This window comes from Pinus tabuliformis, chromosome 2_2, assembly GCF_031772625.1.
Source record: "Pinus tabuliformis cultivar Carrire ecotype Pingquan chromosome 2_2, CPIR1, whole genome shotgun sequence".
In the NCBI taxonomy this organism is placed as follows: Eukaryota; Viridiplantae; Streptophyta; class Pinopsida; order Pinales; family Pinaceae; genus Pinus; species Pinus tabuliformis.
In genome coordinates, this window is record NC_142300.1 from 953,461,746 (window position 1) to 953,467,059 (window position 5,314).

At 32.2% G+C, this 5,314-nt stretch overlaps 1 long non-coding RNA gene across 1 annotated transcript; it reads right to left on the reverse strand.

Moving 5' to 3' along the window:
• Positions 1-3,305: 3,305 nt before the first annotated feature.
• On the reverse strand, positions 3,306-4,202 carry LOC149196369 (uncharacterized). The gene is made up of 2 exons (XR_016254122.1): positions 3,572-4,202; positions 3,306-3,405 (listed from the first exon to the last, which is right to left on the reverse strand). It is a non-coding gene; the product is annotated as an uncharacterized LOC149196369 (long non-coding RNA).
• Positions 4,203-5,314: the final 1,112 nt, after the last annotated feature.

The following is a 5,314-nucleotide window of genomic DNA, read 5'->3' on the forward strand; positions in this document are numbered from 1 at the left end:
GTATATTCATCCTAGAAATGTAAGTGTTCATAACTTGTGATTATGTGTCATGGATTATATTACATTTCAGTTTCTTCAATTATGTTTGCAAGTTTAAGTTTGAATTTTAAATTTATGACTTATGATGACAAAATGGTTTAATTATATTGTATAAGCAACTTATCTGAATTTATCTCATCCCCTTGTATTAAAGAATTTGATCTAGAGCAATGTGCATGCGCATATGGAATGAATGTCCTTGATTTTCAAGCTTGGAGAAAGAAAAACATCCATGAAAGTTATCATTATTGGCTTAAGAAGTAAGTCGAATGTTATCCTTTTTTGTTCAAATATTTGATCAGCCTTAGCTTAAAAAGTTTGGATTACCATTGGTATTTTATATCTAGATCTACAAGTTAACAGTTCGTTAAGCATGAACATGGTATTTTTGCAGAATCTACCATTATTGGCTTAAATAAGTAAGTTGAATGTTATCCTTGTTTGTTCAAATATTTGATCAAGCTTAGCTTATAAATTTTGGATTACCATTGGTATTTTATATCTAGATCTACAAGTTAACAATTCACTAAGCATGCACGAAATCTAACTTCAAATCCACCACTTTGGAATTTAGGGACTCTACCACCAACATTGATTGCATTCAATGGTCATGTCCATCCTATTGATCCTTCTTGGAATATGTTGGGATTGGGATAGCACCCTGAAACAAATGTCATTAATGTTCGTAAAGATCTTGTTTTTGTCTGGGAATACTCAACTGCAAATGATTGTTAGGCATGCATTTGCATTACTTAGCTATAAAAAATAATGAAGCAACATCGACCCATTGTTTTAGTATGGATTCATAGTTTTTGCTTAGGGGCTGACCTCTATTACAATGAGAGTTGGCGCAATAGCGATCCTATTGGCGAGTGGATTGTCCCTTTTTCATAATCAATTAGTAGATAGTTCCTAGGAAGGCAATTGTTCATAACTTGTGATTATGTGTTATGGATTATATCACATTCTAGTTTGTTCAATTCTATTTGAAAGTTTAAGTCTACATTTTAAATTTATGATTTATGATGATGGAATTGCTTAATTATATTGTATAAGAAACTTATCTAAATTTCTCTCATCCCCTTATATCAAGTAATTTTTATCTAGAGAAATGTGCATGGGAATATGGAATGAGCATCCTTGATTTGCAAGTCTGGAGAAATACAAACATCCATGAAAGTTATCATTATTGGCTTAAGAAGTAAGTTGAATGTTATCCTTTTTTTTCAAGTATAACATAGTAAAAGCCTTGTGTGATAAACAGTTGAGATCTGAGAGTTGCATTATAAAGAAATCCAAAATATTGATATTTTTTTCAAGAAGAGGTATTTGAGTAAAGTGATGCAATTGAACATTCAAGAGGCTAGAAACCTGCCAGCTTCACAGAAAAATGATTAATCAAGATTCAAGTGAATATATGTTTCACAGAGAAAACATTTGAACTGAAAGGAATTAAAATTGTGAGTTGTCTCACTTTACTTATCAAAGTAATGATGGTATTGTGAATTTGTTTGTTTTTTGTCATGATAGTTGAAACTAAGAAGTATATGAAACCAAGAAGACACATTTCTACACGACTGTTATGAAATATTTTCCTTAAACATGACACAACGAAATCTAAGTACGGTAAAATTCAAACATTCATACAAATAGCATGATACCACACATCGATAATACAAAGTTACAAACTGATGGGCAACGCTAATACCAGATACTGAGATATATTAACGGTATAGTGTATATTGCATTCTCTTAAACTGGAATAAGAACTATGATCATTGATCACTAATTATAATAACCCAGATTTGAGTTTTGGATAGTTTTTATTATTTAAGAGATCAGGACACTGGGATACCTTCGAGAAATCACTATCATCTTAAGTATAAATGGTCATCAATCATTTTAATCTAAAAAATGGTAGGTGTAGGATTATGATAATTCAAAGTTCATAATGAAATCACTTGCAATCAAAAGTTATATCATATGATGACATGTCAAACATCTTGAGAGCTATGCCATGTTAGAAACATACAGATACAAGACTATAATTGGCAACTTCAGCAATAGTAACTGAGTTCAATGGATGGTACTTGAAAGTGGTTAGAGTGTCTATTTTTCATATGTTCAAAGTATGAAGCCGCACCCTAAATTTAAATGCTTGTGTTGTAGGTGCAATATGAATAGAATCTGAGTGGTACAAATACATAACGTGTTAATCAATTGTATGGGGTCCTAGCCTATCAACAAAATGATATCATTATTTCCATGTGTATTTCTTCGTGTATGGACTTTGGAGTACAATGAATTTCATTATAACAGATTGAGGAAGAACATGTCTATTGAGTGAAAGAAGTCTACTATTATAGATGCATCATGTGCATTTTCAAAAGAAGAAACATATGATACATAATTCTGCAAATCAAAGACTAAGAAAATCCTACACTGCTTGCTGCTACACACTTGCCCAATTCTAAGATTAAACTTTTCATTCAAACAGTAGAAGGTAGTCAACATACAGATAGATTTGAAACACACAAGCAATTAGAAAATACCCAACCCATGTCAAACAAGTTCGATGACAACGCTAGGAAACAAATTAAGCATAAAGCAATTAGTGCCTGTAACAGAGGTATATAAATAAAGAAACAGGAAAAATATCACTTTCTTATGTGATCAAGAATTCTTGCATGCAATTTTTATCAAAAATGGGGCACTGAATGCAACTGATTTGATAATTAAGTAGCATATAACACAAGATAACTGTCCAACTATAACACAAGTTTTTGAGATACCTTTCAAAAGAAAAATGCAAAACTACATACATGGTAGGTTTAACAAAGAACAAAATATTTAACAAAAGCATTTCTGATCACATATAAGAATGCAGACTCCAAAGGGAGATGACAAAGGAAAAGATAAACAAGCAAAAATTGTTTTCTTACCTAATCAAGAATGCCTGCAAGCAAATTTTACTAGAAACAAGGCATTGAATGCAACATATTTGATAATACAATAGCTTATAACATAAGACAATTGCCCAACCATATAAAAATATCTCAAGACAACTTTTAAAAGAAAATTGCAAAAGTACATACATGGTAGGGCTAAAACAAATTAACCCAATATCTATAACAAAAGAAATTTCCCAAACATATATCAGAATACAAACTTCCAAAGGGAGATGGCACACATCGCTTGTTAAAACTTAAGAGAAAAGTTCAAGCCGCACCTAACAAAAGTTAGCTATTGGACTATTTAAAGTACAATGCAAATCAAATAAAGAATGAAATCCACAACCAGTCAATATGCCATGCTCAAGATACATTGGAAGTGGTAAATAAGTACCATAAATAAGGCCCATAAAACCTGCCAAAAAAAACTATTATGAATTTAGTATGGGGGTTTACAAGATTATGAAATAGCATTGTTGAAACTAATCTTGAAGATTACTAAATTATTCTCTCTTCCTTTAGCAATGCATCATTTATTACATAAGACATTAAAATTTGGGATGGTAGGCTTTTATACTAACTTATCATCTTTTCTTTGTTGCACTTTTCTTGGACTTCTTCGAAGGGTACCAGTTACCGTGTGTTATCGTTGACCTTAGTGGATGTTCAAGATGATAAACTGTATTACATTAAATCCCTCTGCTCTGCTTTTCCCTTCTTACAATTACAAGGCATTTCCTTTGTCATGTCATACATGACTTGTATGAATACACAATGAAAAAAGGTCATGTATTAAACAGAGAGCATCTACAAAAATAAAATATTGCATCTCCTAATAGTGCAAAAACAACTCGCCTTATTCCTCATGCATTATATTCATCGAAAGCAACAAGAGAGAAAGTTGCATCACGTCAATTGTTGCATCATTTGTCCCCTCTTCCTTTTCTAATAAATAAATCTGTAAACAGTTTATCATAAATGAGTGCAAACAGCCATTGTAATTGCATCTATTAAGTAGGCAATGATATAAGTATGCACCTTACAGCCTGCTCTACCTAGTGACAGAGAAATGGCTTTGTCAATTCCTCTCGAAGCTCCAGTTACAACAACCACTGGGGCTTCAACCTTTTTAGGAGTTTCAGCAGTTGCTTGTTCAATTGATGCAACTTGAGCCTTGACACTTGCATGCCAACATAATAAGGCCCAAAGTTCACTTCCTGTAAAAGCCTTAATGACAAAACAATAATTATTTGTATCCTTGTTTGTTATTTCTTGGGTTAGAGTATGAATGGCTATCACACACACACACTCTTTCTCTCTCACACACAGACACACATAACCATTAGTTATTTTATTTCTTTTCCTTAATATATGAGATAGAGAGTAATTTGTCGTCAGGCAAGGACAGAATAGACAGCAATAAGTTAAGCAGAGTTGTTTAAGCAAAAGTAAAACAATTGACATTCATGGAGAGACACAACTAAGTCAATCCCCTAAAACTATATTTAAGGCTAATAATAGCAAGTTGTGGTGTTTCCAAGGCAAATTCAAGGTGGTCATCAAGGGACCACAAAGACAAATCTGTCTGTGCAAAAATATATTGTAGGATTTGACCCAATAAACTGCATGTAGATGCACCAAATGCAAACTATCTGGTCTCGTCCCATTTCAACACAATTAAAACATAAATAGATTCATTTAGGTACAGTGATTGAATAAACAAAGAAACTTCAAGACAATCAATAATTGTTGCCTTCTCCCATTTTATCTTATTGTAATCTTATCTTATCTCCTAAACAAAAAATTTAAGGAAAAATCCAATCTACAATAAAGTAGTTGACATACAAATTACCATTTTAATTTGTCAATGCTCGTATACATTAGGCAATTCCACACATAACATAGATTGCCCTACACTAATGACCAAATATTCAAAGGAATATGAAAACTTTAAGCGTGGACAACCAAAAAGGAGGAAATGTGGAACCAAAGCTCTAATAATCCATTAGAATTCCTCGTAAATAAGGAGTAGTTACATGTTCCAAACAATTCTGAGCTCCATTGTATTTACAGCTCACAAAAGCATCACAACAGTTAATTTTTCACGTCAGGGGAGACAAAATTGGATATGTTATAAACTAATGTTCTCCAAATAACATTACATCTACATTATCAAAATCATTAGGCTAGTTAAGCCTTCTCCCAAATTCTAAGGTTATTTGAAAAGTCAAAAGAAGGAAAAATGGGACATGAGAACATAAGTTAATAGACTTTCGTGTACTTATGTAAGGATAAAGAGACTACAAATATTTACTGATGCATCT